The following is a 16,986-nucleotide window of genomic DNA, read 5'->3' as shown; positions in this document are numbered from 1 at the left end:
CTGGGCTTCCGTATTTTCCATGAAAAGTGGGATATTTTGTAAATGACAAGTTCACTTTAAGCCATCACAGATCCTTATACACTGAACATATACTTTTTGTCATAGTGAGGAATACTATTACTTAAGACAGGCATCTCACCCCCTAGATATTGCTGAACTACAACTGCCATGAGTCTCTGGTCATCTGTTGCATTTAAATAATTCTGGGAATTGTAGGCTGTCACCTGGGGGTAAATCTACACCTACTCTTCATCATTGCCAGTGTTGCTGTGATGCATGCTTTGTGTTTTTTAACCCCCTAAGGACCAAACTTCTGGAATAATAGGAAATCACGACATGTCACACATGTCATGTGTCCTTAAGGGGTTAAACTAGTGCAATCCTCACCTCCCCCTCCCTTCCCCCTCCCCCCCCAACAATGGCATCCTAGTTTAATTGTCAGCTCATCGGCATCAGAGCAAAATTATACTAGTCATTCCATTCCTATATTCCTGAGAAATATCACAGCAGCTACAGTGCATGAGCAAAAGATTTGCTAAGGCACACTAGGGCCTTAATTCCAGACGATAACGTTTATCGCCTCCCAATAAACCTTCTATCGGTTTGGATCAATTTAATTACCACCATTAAAGGTTTATCAGGAGCCAATAAATATAACTTAAAATAATATACATTTTTGAAAAATTTAGAAAATTTATGTTATATGTAACTTTGAACGGGGATGGGTGGGGATGGGTCATTCACCCCAGAAATTAATGTTAAGATTTCAGCGTGAGTCAGTGACTCCATCCCTAGAGTGGGCTAGAAAATATTGGTGGATATCGGAGCACCTCCAGACAGAAGAGACGGAGTACAGCCCAACATTGGGCCTTGGTCTCTGGGGGCCACGCCTTGTTTCATTCCACGAGGCTGGGACACCAAGGGGGGGAGTGGACAACGCCAACACTAGGCCTACCTCCGTTGGATAAAAATCTGCCTTTACTCGGACTACTAGGCCTGAAGATTGTCATACCAAGATAGGACTGGAATGCGCATGCTGGAACAATGATGACTTTTCTGTACTAGTCAGTGGGGCGCTAGACGCCATGGGGTGAGCTTGTGTACTGTGTCGCAGTCAAAGTAACTGAACGAGTAGAGCAACAAAACTTCATCAAACTTTGAGTTAAGCTTGAACATTCTTCTGCGTAAACTATTCAGAAGGCTTTCAGGAACGATGCAACAAGTGCAGCGAAAAATAAAAGTATTGCACAAACGAAACAAAGACAGTTGAGAATCTTTTCAAAGGTTTGAGGCCTTGCAACTTCAGACTTTTCCAAAACTAAAATCACCTTTGAACGGGATTATTATTATTATTATTATTGCCATTTATATAGCGCCAACAGATTCCGTAGCGCTTTACAATGTTATGAGAGGGGGATTTAACTATAAATTAGATTAGATTTCAGACCAAAAGGACCATACATGCTCTATCCCCAAATGGTGGGGGATCGAGCTGTATAGTGCCTCTATATCCAGACTGCATAATAATGCATGTGCTCTCCCTATTAGTGGAGTGTATAGGGATTTTTTTATTATCTTTCTATTACGGTCTTTAAGGGTTACCCCCTTTGGGGAGCACAGTTTAGGTGACTGTCCTCCTTAAAGGGACACTGTAGGCACCCAGACCACTTCAGCTCTTTGATGCTGTGACCCTTTTGCACTTAGTGCTGCAATGTAAAACATTGCAGCACTAATTCTGCCTTCAGTGGCTGTCTACGAGACAGCCACGCAGGGCACTTCCAGAATCCAAACAGACTTTTGGTCTGTTATCTGACCCTGGATGTCCTCCAGCGTCAGATTTGCCCTATAGGAATGCATTGAATAATGCTTTTCTAATGGGAGGTCTAATGCGTGCATGACTGACGTCGGTGGAGGAGGAGAGTGGGCGGAGCCTGACCCAGCGCCGAGAGACATCGGCGCTGGATTCAGGTAACTGGCTGAAGGGCTTTTAAAGGGGTGGAGAAGAGCGGGTGCAATGGAGTAGGGAACCTATTAAACCTCTTTTTGGTTTTGTATTCCTGGTACTATAAAGGAGGAGAGATTCTGCAATACCTTTACTCCCCCCGCGGCTTGGTGGGATAGGTAATCACTGTATCTCTGGTCGAGTCTATGTTGAAACACAAATAGCACGATTTATATTTAACAATTTAGTTGTGTTCACTGGAAGAGGAATCTTGTGGGAAACGAGACCTGAGCACATCGTTATATTTGCAGTGGTTACTCTGTGTTTAAGTCAGGGAGTGATAATGATACCTCTTTTCCTTACGCCAAGCGCAGCTTTAAGTGGCTCTGCTCTTAGGATATCACAGCAAAGTGTAATGGCCTTAGTGATAGATTCAACACTGCTACGGAATTCTCAGGGAACTAAGCTAAGACACCAGCCGCGTGCCCCAGAGTGATCGTGAATCATTACAAACTGATTCAGCATTCTCTGTTTAATCAATTCAGACTGATACAACTTGCTGTGTGGAATCAATACAGACTGATACAACATACCGTACGGAATCGATACAGATTGATAGAACATGCCTCGTTTAAAGGGGCACTCCATTTCTTTAAAAATAAAAATTAAATTAAACCTTTATGCAAATAAAATTGAGAATAATGGAAAGCTAAACACAAACCAAAAACAGTTTATTATTTAGGCCAAAGATTATAGAATACATAAAGCTGCAGTGGTGACTGGTCTCCGTTTAAAAATGCAATCAGTTTGCTTGTCTTGATATATCGGCTGGTTAGAGTCAGTGATAACGTCATTGCCTGAAAAATGGGAAATCCCGGTCAGGCTACCTCACCAGTAAGTGACCTTAGGCAAGATAGCTAAATATATATCAAATCCTCAAATTGTAAGATTGTTTGTTAGGTTATAAACTCTCAATGTCCTTCTTCTATAATTGTAAATCACTGCGGAATATATCGGTGCCATATAATAATGATAACATCCCATACCATCGTATCATTACAGAAATGGGGATACACAGGCGATCCCGATAATTGGATTTCCAAGGGTTTGTAGCTTTAAAAAAAACTGAAACTAGAATTGAGCCTAGAAATTAGTTATAATCTCTAAATATAAAGATAATCTGTAAATATGCAGATGCACTTCAGGTAATTGTATATACTTGAAATTTAAAGATGACTTTACGTGTGCAGTATGTGGCTCAGGTAGGTCTGTAAAAATCCCATAAGAAGTATTAATATATATATATATATATATATATATACATACACATCTACATAGATATACGCACACACATTCCTGCTGAATAAAAATAAGACCACACACAGACCTGCCGTCAAACTGACATCATGTACTCTGCCGATTTCGGTCTGCTAATGTCATTTGACCTTGAATAACCTTGCATAATGAGAAATAGGAGATCTATACCAATCAGGATCATCACCATGGTGCCAAGATGCTGACAAGACACTTTACTGTATCTTCACGGAATGGTACTGTGGGATGCAGATGAAAAAAATGAGCATATTCTCCACTAACATCCTATTCAAAGAAAAGCTCTTAAATAGTCCGTCCCAGGACTGGATTTACATGTCAGGTGCCTTCAGGCAAAAAATTCTAAGGCGCTGGCATAATAACATAGTGACAATAGACAACTGCATAAGTATAAATGTATATATTAATATATTTCTGCTCTGCTTGGAATGTACTGTGTGAATCTGTGAGTATAATGAGTGTATGGAGCTGTGTCAATGCAGGGTTAAAAATACGATTAGAAGTGGTTAGGGTAAAGGAGGGGTTAAGGTTAGAGAGGGGTTAATGCTAGAATTAGATTACATAGGGTTTAAAAGCTTGAAAGGGGTTAAAGTTGAGGTTTAAAGGCTGTTTATGATAACAGAGTTTAGGGTTAGCGTGGGGTTAAATTTAGTATTGGGGCACATGGGGTCTTAACTTATTTTATCTTTAATATTTTTTATTGTCACAAGTCAATTTGTTGCATTCAGTATAATAGGTACAAGTTATAAAGTTATGTACTTTACGTGTTGCATGAAATTTATCAAAGAAGAAATAGAAAATTAAAAAATATGAATTTTACCACATGACAGGAGGCTTCATATTTGCATATCTTTCTTTACTGAAAACTCCAGCAGCATAGAAACAGTAACAACCAATCAGAGAAAAGATATGGTGCCCATAAAAGGCCCTGTCTATGACATCACTTCCTCTTTCTTTGCTGCTCCAGCCAATATCAGGTCAGAGTATTTTGCCTCTGGCAATTGCTTAGTGTATTTTGTTTGTTTTTATTGTATATTGACTTATTTAGATCTTATTTAGATCTTATTTAGATCTTAATTTAGATTTTTAGATTTATTTAGATCATTCCTCCCTAGGCCCCCTTATCCCTGTCCCTTCACTGTGTGTTTTTTCTGTTTTTCCCCCCTTGGTAAAATTTCTTTCCATCTTCCTGCCGGTACCCGCGAGCGCAACGACTATCAGTGTCGCGCGTGCCTCGCGGGCCGGCCCCTTCTAATTTCGTGGGGGGTCTGTATGGGGACGGGTGGAGGGAGGCTGGGGTTATCGTTTTGGTTCTGATCTAATCCTCGCTGCTTCGCGCCGCCGCGTTCGCGGGCCGCGGAGCACCTTCACACGCGGGCGGCGGCCATCTTGGATCTCGCGGCTCGCGAGATACCGGACGGCCGCCTTCCCCGCTCGCTCGGCGGATCGGAAACTCACCCGACCGCCGGGCTCCACATATGCATACCCTCCCTAGTGATTAACACTTTGCTCCATGTGTTTTTTCACCCGGTTGTGATTTACCTCAGTGCCTGCCACACATACTGCCTCCATTTATAATTACATGCATGCATTAAGAGACACAACTATTTCCAGCACACGGCGGATCGGGAATCATCCGACCACCGCGCCCTGCATCTCCATTAACCCCTTCAGGGGTCCTCCCTCTCTAAAAGGCATGCTCATCCATTAACAAAAGTGATTTTTATTTTTCTGCTGTGCACTGACACTTGGTTATTATCCTCTCATCGTGCCTTACACTGGAATAAATGTATGTTGAGGGGGCGGAGCCTAGCAGCGAACCAGAGCGGCCACACTTTTCCGAGCTCTGCTATAACTTGCCCTAAAAGGCTATTTTTCTAAGGCTACCTGGCGAACAAACGGGCTACCCACCCTGCCCTAAGCACCCACACCACTATGGGTCGAAAAAATAAAAAGCCTAAAGCGGACATAGGCATACCGAGCCGAGACATAGGCGAGATGCTCCGCAACACACAGAAGGCCGCAAGGGACAAGATGGCGTCCCTCGAGGAAGGTTCCTCGTACTCATCATCTGACGACTTTTATGCCGAGCCGGAGGAGGGAGCTGCCCTCAGACTTCGCACGGGTCCCAGAACAAGCAACCCAGAAAATAGAGAACCAGTCACCGCCGCTCAGCTGAAAACAATGCTTGCGGAGCTCCGCACCAACATAGCGGGAGACATGGCCCACTTTCAAAAAGCCATGGAGGGCGCTACAACAAAGATCGCCCAGCTTGAGGTGGCGCGCAGTGCCCATGACTCGAGATTAACCAGGGCTGAGAAGAAGATTGAAGAACTGGAGCAGGCGCAAGGTACCGCCATGAATAAGCTTGACGCTATGGAGGATGTGCGACGAAGGTACAACCTCAAGATCAGAGGTGTGCCGGAGATGCTGGAGACTTCTGACCTGCCACATTTCCTACGGCGATTCTTTGCTGCACTCATCCCTCACAAACAAGCGAAGGCAATTAAGCTCGATGGCGTGTTTCGCTTGCAGAAGCCCACGAGCGCACCGACAACCGCAACGCCAGACCTCATCGTGCGGTTCCAATCACTGCAAGATAAGGCCCTACTCCTCACGGCGGTGAGAGAGAAGTCTTCATTGGACTTTGAAGGAGCAACGCTGCAAATCTTTCCAGATATCACCAGAAACACGTTAGCATGGCGCCGCTCCCTGCGTCCACTTCTGCAGCTCCTGCGAGCAAACAACATCTCCTATCGGTGGGGACACCCAAGAACAGTCCGATTCCAAGCACAAGGAGAAACGTTCCGTGCGGGCACCTCGAAGGAGCTGGAAGAACAACTGGGTAAGCTGGGAATCCTAACCCCAAGCACAACCTCTGGTTCAGGACTAGCTCACCTAAACCCAGCCACAATCCCGGAATTTACACCCCGCACGGCCCAAGCTTCATTGTCGTCCAGAGACTTAACCTGACTCCAAGTCTGAGAATGCCGACAGGGAGACAACCTGGCTGAGAAGGCCTCTCTTTAATATGGGACGTACCCAACTATACCACCGCTGTTACTTTCTACAGTCTAATGTTTATTTTAATTGTTGTTTGTTTGTTTTTTAATTGACCATCACTTATTGACGTGCTTTATTGTTTTTGCCCAGCTACTGAGATACTTTATCTCTATGCTCACTCCTAGACTAGGCTAATCAGAGCTAACCCCCGCTGAGTCATATGACCACACACTACCGGCGACCCCAGCCTTACTGTACCCTACTTAAAATCCCACCCAGATAATCATTTAGCACCCTGGTCACCGCCAGAAATGCCCCACAGGTACTTTAATTACCCTTCCCCCCTCCCACAAGAAAACTTAAGCAACTCTCAAACACCCTATGGTGTCACTAACCCTCTATGGGGGATAACACTACATGGTCTGTTTCCCGACACTCACCTCTTTTTAGCTACCCCTGTGTAGCAGACCATATTTTATTTAAGCACACCCAACATGTGTCGCTCGCTTTACTGAGAATGCCGGTTTTCTTTGCTGTTGTTGAAATTATGAAGCTCCCCTCCGGCTACTGTTAAAATGTCTGTTCCAACCGGGCGACGCACATGGGTGCTATACCTTTTATAAGTGTTCCGTATCAAATTATAAAAATGTGCAAGTTCCTCGCTAACCATAACAAAACGATGTAACACCTGTCTTTATATTGTCTATCACCGCTGTTGTGGCGATGTATGCTTTTCTGTTAACCCTGGCACGCAAAAATAAAGAATTAAAAAAAAAAAAAATGTATGTTGAGCATGCAAACAATATGAATGGATTACTGTACCCTACAACCGCACAGTATCACTATCACTATACAGAACTATTACTACGCCCTATACAGAATCATTCTGTATCACTGTACCATATAAAGGACATATTATATTACTGTACCCAAAAAAGGGCATACTATATCATATTAATGTACCCTACATAGGATCATATTGTATTGCTGTACCTGACGGTGCAAATTTATGTGGGTGTCCTCTGGGCATTTTTTCATGGCACGCCACCTGGGGTGACCCCCCAGATATGCGTGCAAGGTCACTGACAGACCATTACCTTTGATGTGGGTGTCCTCTGGTTTTCCACGGCACGCCACCCGGGGGGAACCCCGAGCATATGCACGGAGGCCTACGCCTCAACTTTACCACTGCTTACTACAGACATATATGGATGTTTAAACACTGCCTGTCAGTTTTACATTAAAGCAACAGTACCATGCTGGATACGATTTGACGGCAGGATTACTAAAGAAACTGAATGTATTGCGTGGTACCCTTCACAGGGATACATATATGTATATTTACTGTACCTAGTGTACATATCGAGGGTGGGAGTCCTCTGGGTATTTTTTCATGGCACACCACCTGGGGTGACCCCCCAGATATGCATGCAATACTGGCAAGGTACCAATAATTATAATATGGGTGTCCTCTGGGTTACTATGGCACACCACCTGGGATAGACTGGGATAGACTGGGATAGACGTGGGTCCTACGACTGCAGACCTTACGGAGACAGGCTCCACGCGCCTCTATTATAAGCCTGTATAGTTAAAAAACGCGCATACAGCTCTGACGTACATTCTGGTGAACCCGGCTAACCTGACCAACACCACTACCAGTCAGCCGCACCTGCATCGCGGCTCTCAGTAGCCAGATCAAACTAATAGAGGTGACCCCTCTACACTTGGCACAGGTATTCATACTCTCAATCAAACTAAGCAGGCAAGTCAAACCATTCTGCCTGGGTGATCCCCAGTTCTATCAGGAGCCTAGCACCCCTACGTGCTGACCCTCAAACACTACTCCCACTGACTCCCACTATATCCCAACAGGACGGGAACGAGTCATGGTGGATACTCTCAACCTTCCCAAGATTTCTAGGCAGTGACAAACGCCACAGTAGCGGACTCAGTGGAGGAGGTTTTATTATGGGCTCTGCCCCACACAACTTGAGGGAGGCCTCAGACCCATAGGCCTTCAAGTCAGCCTATGGCCATACCAGTCTGAAAATGCCTGATCTCGTCAGATCTCAGAAGTCATTCAGACTCGGGCCTGGTTAGTACTTGTATGGGAGATCAGCTAGGAACCACAGGTGCCATAAGCTTCAAGTCAAAACGGCAAGGGAAGGGCTCCAGCCCCCTGCCACTAAGATCAAGGGCAAGATGCCCATCATACAGACCAAATAGGCGGAGCACCGGGAACCTAAACCCCGTCCGCCACAATCTTCCGACAAAGAAGACTATTACCCACCACGTACTTTGGACATGGTAGATGAGCGACACGCGCACGCCTCAAGACCGAATACCTCAGGGTATACAACTCAACCCTACCACCTCCAATGAATGGGCTCAATGCTCGATATGCCTCCTGGGCAACATAAATGACACACAGTGCGCCGACAGACGCAAATCTGTGCAGGACCGCACCGACAACGCACTATTGGACTTAGGAACGACAAGAATTCGGCCCAAAGCACAAGGCCTACTATTCGACGTAGTGTTCATTGCAGTACTCAAGAAACACGTGAACTTATTCACCACACTGAATTAAACCCAGACCTCGCTGAAACATGTCTTCCACACCCCTACGGGGAAAGGTGTTTCTGGGAGGACTGGTCGGTAGCGGAACCGAGCCACCAGACGTTTCTGGGCGACAGGTTCCAGATCGTATACACAGTCCTCATATTTCTCCCATCTACTACACAAAGGAACCCATCCGCTTCATCTACTAGTGAATCAACGTACATAACTAACTGTTTCCAATTTTATGACCGGCAACCTGTCTCTGTTTTAAAGAATTGGGAGACGGCTACCAAAGTCACCTGGGTTCTCCAGACAGTACTAGGCTATGTCATAGAGTTTTATCACAGCCGTTCAGGTCGCCCCTTCACCTCCATCACACACACTGGCGGAACAGGAACGCCTCGTGGACAAGAAAATCCGCACCCTCTTCAGGAGGGGCACAATTCAACATGCACCAGAGGGGAAGGCTTCCTCAGCAAATTTTTCCTGGTCAAGAAGAAAAGCCAGGACACTACATCAATGGAACTCCTACATGGTATACAAATGCTTCGAGATGGAGGAAATTCGTCCTCTACAAGACCTCCTAAGCGATAACGACTGGTTTACACATCTGGACCTCAAGGACGCACGCTCGTCAGTACCCGTTGCCCTGGACTGCCGAAGTTTCTTCCGATTCCAATGGTGAGGACAAGCATGGCAGTTTACGACTTCGTGGTGCTCGGGAAGCCACTGTAACCAGTGAGGGCACACATCCGTAAATTTGGGCGTGCGATGCCTCGTATACCTGGAAGACTTGCTGATTCTTTACGAATCCAGGCTACGTTTTGCAGACAAATTTGTCGTTCACTTTTGGGACTCCATGGGTTTTTTGTTTTACACAGACAAAGATCGCTTCTCCATCTGAATCGGGCCAGTTCCTCGGTTGCGACATCGGCTTGAAGAACTACGTTCCACGTCCGTCTACAGCAAAGAGCGCCTCTATAATGATAGCTGTCGGACACGCTCTAAGGTTGGATGCGTCTCCTCTCAGGATACTCGCCGGATTGTGGGATTCCTCTCCTCCTCCATACAAGCGATTTTCCCTGGCCCACTACACTACAGGGCCATGCAAAGACTGAGAGTGAGATACGTACACACCGGTCACTCATACGACCACTGGATACCACTGTCAGCGGAAGTGAGGAGGGAATTTCGATAGTGATTACTTCACATACAAACTTCGATCGGCAAAACGATCTTGGACTCTTCCTTCGGATACGGGCGATGGATGTACCCCCGCACAAGTGACCCAACCGTTCTCCACGATAGCAAGGGTGCTTCGATACACACACACCCACAAGATATCGCTCCTGCTCATGACACCCCTCGAGCAGGGCCTACCGTGATTTCCCGGATCGCCCGGAGAGGTCTCGCGAAGTCCCTCTACTAGTCCCTACCTTCCCTCTACTTCCGACGGAACCCCGAGGGGAATCCCAATCCCTTGTCATGGAAGGACAACTGGCACTAGTTGTCTGGACGGTTTCAGGGGCTCCTGGTCAATTCACGACCTATTGCATCAACTAAGACCTCCTATGGGACTCATAGGCTCCCGGCACCAGGAAAGGCTATGTTTCTGCCTGGTCGGCCTGGAGTGATTGGTGTGTGGAAAGGGATTCCGATCCCTTTACCGCACCTATCCCACTGATCCTCAACTATCTGTCACACCTGGTCTCGTTGGGTCGGTCATATCGATCCTTCAACGTGATCAGATCCGCCATATCGGCGGCGCACATTCCGGTACAGGGCAGACCAGTAGACCAAGATACTCTGTTTTTTGTCGACTACTACGGGGTACCGAATTGTCGAGATCCCGGCACCCAAATATTCACGCCCCTGGCAGGTGGAGGTGGTGCCGAGATTCCTTAGGGGATAGCCGGACAATCCTTGTTTGCCACTGAAGCAACTTTCTGCCAAACTAGCCCTCTTATTATGCCTTGCCTCATTTAGACGGTGGCGGACGTTAAGACTTGCGGTACGGATGTTTTCTCTCTCACACCAGACTGGTTTACCTTTACCATGGCGAGACGAACTAGCCTGATTCATCTTCAGTGCCTTACCCATGCCTTGTGGCACACGCCACACTATACGTGGTCAGAACGCTAATGGGGTACACCAATATCTCTAACCCCTTCGAACTCATTTGACGGATCACCTCCTGACTTCTTACGTGAACCCTCATGGACCGGTGTCTACCGCAACACTGGCCAGATGGGTCCACTGGCTATTGTCTTTAGCGGGCGTCGAACTTTGTTTCAGAGCCCACTCGGTCAGGGGAGCGGCGGCCTCACAAGCCTTTTCGACCGACGCTTCCCTAGCCGACGTAATACGATGCGCGGTTTGGGCGCGAGAGGGTATGTTTAGAACGCTCGATTTCGGCAAACATCTCATACTTCCTTCACACTGGTCAATTCTAAGCTTTAAAAATGCAAATATGAAGCCTCCTGTCATGTGGTAAAATTTAAGATTATACTAGCTTTAGTGTACTAATAATCTTAATTTTAGTAATGACAGGAGGCGAATATTTCCCACCCTAGAGGATCCCTCCCATGTTTTCTCGTGTTGAACAGAATATGCCCTTTATGTTCAGGAAGGTAAGTACGTTATGGTTGTATGTTTGCCACTTAGATATGTGGCTTGAGAGACTTGTATAGGTTGAATAATTAGACTTGTACCTTGAATTACGTTGTGTGTATAGATTCTTAAATATCATTGCTTAGAATTAATATATATTGATATGTTACTCATTCTAGTATCCATTGGCATATCAGATTCTTAATGTTTATTGTATGCGGACAAATTATCACGCCAGAGTCCTTTCACCGTTTTCTTTTTCTTACAGCGTGAACGTCTCCTCATCAAGACAAAGACTCAACTTCCCTAACTCTACATCACGGATCTAATGGAGTTGATTATCCTAATATGTTGTGGAACTGTTGACGTAATATGATTATGTTTATTGTTGCTGTTTTTGTTTTTCGCTTCAAAGAAAGAGGAAGTGATGTCATAGACAGGGCCTTTTATGGGCACCATATCTTTTCTCTGATTGGTTGTTACTGTTTCTATGCTGCTGGAGTTTTCAGTAAAGAAAGATATGCAAATATTCGCCTCCTGTCATTACTAAAATTAAGATTATTAGTACACTAAAGCTAGTATAATCATCAATATCGTTCAACAGATAGAACAGTACTGCAACATATGCTCTTCTCCAAGTGCTTTGACTGGTTAAGCTCCTGGGTAGTTTAATGTTAAGGAATGTTAAAGAATCTTTATGAAATACTCATCAACGAATCAACTGACTATGTTGGAATTTCAGTGAATTTCAGTGAAATTCCAAATCAGTCAAGAGATTGTCAAAAATTATAAAATATGATGAAAAAATGTCAAAACTTTTTCTAACTTTGACCCCCAAAATCTGTTACGCATCTAAAAAACACCCGTGCTAAATAGTTTCTAAAATCCTGAGTTTAGAAATACCCAATGTTAACATGTTCTTAGCTTTATTTCTGCAACTTATAGGGCAATAAGTACAAGTAGCACTTTGCTATTTCCAAACCATTTTTTTTCAAAATTAACGAAAAGTTACATTGTAACACTAATATCTTTTGGGAATCCCTGAATAACCCTTCACATGTATATATTTTTTAAAAGAAGAAAACCTTAAGGTATTAAACTTGGGTATTTTGACTCTTTTCATGCAACCATTTTTACCACCAGTCTATTCCAAATTAAAAAAGAATAATAATACAGTGGGACCTCGGTTTACGAATTTAATGCGTTCTCCGGGACGTTTCTTATTGTGTAACATTTGTAAACATTTGTAAACCGAAACGCGGTTTCCCATATGAATGCATTGAAAACCAATTAATCCGTTCTGGAGGTCAGAAAAAAAGTCAAAATAAGCTGGCATGGAAACCAACCCACAATGCAGAACACACAATAAAAGGCATGCAAACAACGAAGCTCAGCTGCCTACCTCTCCACAGCTTTAGAAATGCAAGTCCCAAAACAACTAAAACTATTTCCAGCATGCACTGGGGCGGTGCTATAAACCTTCCAGGTGCAATGCATCCTGGCGAAACTTGCTTTGTATTGCGAAAATTTCATTTGTAAACCGAAAATTATGTTAACCGAGGCGTTTGTAAACCGAGGTCCCAGTGTAATTGGTGATATATTTGATACACATAGCAATTTCAGAATACATGTATGGAGAACTTTAAGGGTTACTGCCAAAGAACACCCCAATATATATTCAGCAACATCTCCTGAGTACAGTGATACCACCCATGTACAGGTGTGTCGGGTTCTCTGGGGGCTTATTTGGAGGGTGCACATTCCCGTTTTCCAAGTTGGAATTTTCACAGCTGGCCATCATGCACCCATGTCCCATTTGGGACATTTTTGAAGCCGGCCAGTGTAATTTACCCCCATCAAACCATATATTTTTGAAAGGTAGACATCCTAGGGTATTTCAAATGGTGGTATTTTAACACTCTCCATGCACTAATTCTACCACCAGGCTTTGTCAAACTTTTGGGTAGTAATTTTTTTGTGGGTTTTTTTCACACACATTCCACTTTAGGCATTGATTCTCAGCTCTTGTTATGTATTACTGCCCAAAAAACAACCAATATATGTTCAGCAACATCTCCTGAATACAGTTATACCACCCATGTATAGGTGTGTCGGATTCTCTGGGGGCTAAAAGACCTTATTTATTTATTTATTTGAGTACCTCGAGGCACTCAGCACACAGGCAGAGCATCGGAAGCCTGCCCGGCTTCCAATGCTCTGCTACACTGCCGGGCGCCACATGGGGCAACCCAGAAGTGATCACTCCTGGGGAACGATCACTAGGCGGCCCAGCTGTCAGGAGAGGTATTGCAGGATGCCTTGACATCAAGGCATCGCTGCAATTCCTTTAGAGAGGCTGGAAGCAATCTAGGTACGTCCGCAGTCCTTATGGACCATTTTTGCCAGACGTACCTAGTCCTTAAAGGGTTAAAGATGAATATTTTGAGTTGGAAGGTTGGTATTCTGTTATGGGGGTTGGCTCGCTAAACCCTGGTCAAGTACCAGTCCGTAAAATTCAAAAGTGGTTGTCTAGTTTTAAAGAGGAATTTATTTATTTTCAGGTTTAGGCTTTGAGTGCTGGAGTTTGAAGGATTATTTCTAAAGTACTCAGCCTGTGATGTCTTCTGTAGAGCAGTCAGTCCCCTATGATTGATGATGTTAGAGCTGCAGGAGCTGTTATACAGTGTGTATCACTCAATGCTGGTCCCACTCCTCCTGCAAGGCATTTCCTGTGTGAGAGGCTGATAGTGGGCAGATGTACAGTGATCCCTTCCACTTCCTGTCCAGCCTCACACACAGACACTGGAGGAGCTTTACACTCTCTATAACTGTTCCGGCAGCTTTGTTATCAAGCATAGGAGGCTGACTGGAGCACAGGGGACACTGGCCAAAGCTCTCTCCCCACCAGCCTATTCTGAGCTCCTAAAAAGCACATTACAGGTATAAGTGCTGAAAAAAGACACCCCTATTTACTTTGTCTAATGGGAACTACGGCCGTGGCTCTTAGAAATTGGTAGATGCGTTCATTAATTTTCTCTTAAAGGGTTAGTCCAACCAACACGACTTATACATTTTGAAGTGGTCATGGTGGTAGGAGTCTGCATGTGCAGTATTTCAGATTCATAGAATAATGTCAATAGGGCAGGAGGTGATGGGACCAAGTCTGACTAATGCACTGTCACAGGCATTTAGTATCACTGTTGATGACAAGATTAGAACTGGAAAAATATAGTCGCAACAAGAATACTTTCCATTCTATGGCCATTTGCCATATAATGTCTTAAACTGGGTATGGCAAAAACCACACCTACGGAAAGGTTTTAAAGTATGGATATTGCCACTTTAGTCATGTTTCCATCCCTGTACAAGATGTCATTTAGTAAATGTAAACATAGTAATGTAGGCAAAGTCAAAATGCTTAATTACTTTGATAGGGTTAAGGAAGGCAGAATGAGGATCATAAACATGAAAGCATCTCAAGATGGAAAAGACGGGGGAGGGAGGTGTACAAATTAGAAAGGAAATGTATATTGGTTAAGGGGACACTATAGTCACCAAAGCAACTTTAGCTTAATGAAGCAGGTTTCGGTGTATAGATCATGCCTCTGCAGTCTCACTGATCAATTCTCTGCCATTTAGGAGTTAAACCATTGTGTTTATGCAGCCCTAAGCACAGATCCATGCTTGTGACTTACATAGCCTTCCTAAACACTTCCTGTAAAAAGGCATCTAATGTTTGCACTTCCTTTATTGCAAATTCCGATTAATTTAGAATTACTTATCTCCTGCTCTGTTAATAGCTTGCTAGACTCTGCAGGAGCCTCCCGGATGTAAGTAAAGTTTAAATAACAGAGCAGTAGATAAAAACTTTTAAAGTAAGTTATATCTGATTCAAAATGAAACCATTTTGTTTTCATGCAGGCTGTGTCAGTCACAGCCAGTGGAGGTGTGGCTAGGGCTCCATAAATAGAAACAAAAGTGATGTAACTTCTAAATGGCAGAGATTTGAGGAGTGAAACTTCAGAGGCATCATATATACACCCAAACTGCTTAATTAAGCTAAAGTTGTTTTGGTGACTATAGTGTCCCTTTAATTTATTAGAAACAACTATAAGTTTTACGTGTTTCTTAGACTTTTTAGATATTCAAAATTATGTTTGGTGATTTTTATTTTAAACATCCTTTTAGCATTAACAATGTGTCCAGGTCCTAGAGGAGTTAATCTTTTTTTTTTTTTTTGTGCGACTACATAAAATAATTAAATGACTTTAATTTGGTGGGGTTTATGCATGGGAAAAAGCTTGGAATGTTGGGTAAAGAAACAGATGGGTCAGTAGTGCTGATCAAAGTGAGGGGTTAAGCTGACAAAGACCTTGGGACATCAAAATTCTATTTAGGGAATGACAAACAGTGACTTGGGCAGCTGTAAAATCAAACTTGATGTATGATAAAACAATTCTATAAAAATGATTAAAAAAGATATAGTGTTCTCCTACATAATGCGTAATTTGTGGATTCCAGTATCTTCGGCACTCATCAAGCATTCTTAATAAATTGTATTACATTCTTGTCACGTACGCATTTGTTTTGTGCGCATACGGCATTTTTTAATGAATAAAACAGTTATTTCATCATTTATACTGATTACTGCATTTTTTTTTCTCCTCTTCAGTAGTATGCAAAAATAATCCATCTCACTGTGACATTTTGTGGTGTGAATAATAATAATTGCTGCAATCTGAAGTGGTGATGGTGTTTAGAGTAACCCTTTCAGAACTGGCTTAGAGCGATTTCCTGAGATGAGCCTATACGGACGTAAACAAGGATTCATTATACAAGTTATTTCGTGAAATCTTCTCAGAGAATTTGCTTTTGAGGTGATTTCAGAATCAATGGAAAGTTATGGTGTTTTTGTATTATATACCACATACCACATATTTACTTTTTTAGGCTAATTATATAAATAAAAAAATAAAAAAGCAAAACCATGAATAATAAATGTTACCAGTATGGTTCGATACAATCCAGCTATGCATCAGGTTTGACTGCTCTGTCCTTAAATTTGAAATCCACTTTGAATACACACTTTGGTAATAACCATGATAGTTATGAAAATTGGAATTTTATTTTGATTGTAAGACAAGCTGGGAACAATTTTAATGGATGAGGACTATTGGCGCAATCTGGCGAAATGAGTAGATCTTCCGATGTGTGATCCGCATAGTCTCCCATAGACCTCTATCTTGTACACTTGTACGACGTCATTGCGGATGGAGCTACGAGAGCAGAAGATCGGGACAAAAAGAAAATGTTGTTGAGAAGAAAGAGGTTTCTTTCACCTTCTCCAGCAACCCTGTTTACATGAAATAGAAATTAATTGCTGTGTGTGTGTATGTGTGCGTGTGTTGTGTGCCTGCGTGTGCGCGCATATGTCTCATGACTCACTGTTTATTACTAAAATACGTTATTCTACATGTAACAGCTTCCCTACCTGCAGCACTATCTGTGATGGAATAAATAGATAACATTGGGAA

At 43.5% G+C, this 16,986-nt stretch overlaps 1 pseudogene; it reads left to right on the top strand.

The window, feature by feature from the left end:
- Positions 1–8,305: 8,305 nt before the first annotated feature.
- On the top strand, positions 8,306–8,424 carry LOC134566225 (5S ribosomal RNA; annotated as a pseudogene).
- The last annotated feature ends 8,562 nt before the right edge of the window (positions 8,425–16,986 follow it).

This window comes from Pelobates fuscus, chromosome 6 (assembly GCF_036172605.1).
Source record: "Pelobates fuscus isolate aPelFus1 chromosome 6, aPelFus1.pri, whole genome shotgun sequence".
In the NCBI taxonomy this organism is placed as follows: Eukaryota; Metazoa; Chordata; class Amphibia; order Anura; family Pelobatidae; genus Pelobates; species Pelobates fuscus.
Note: the sequence above shows the minus strand (reverse complement) of the source record. Positions and strands in the feature narration are given on the sequence as shown.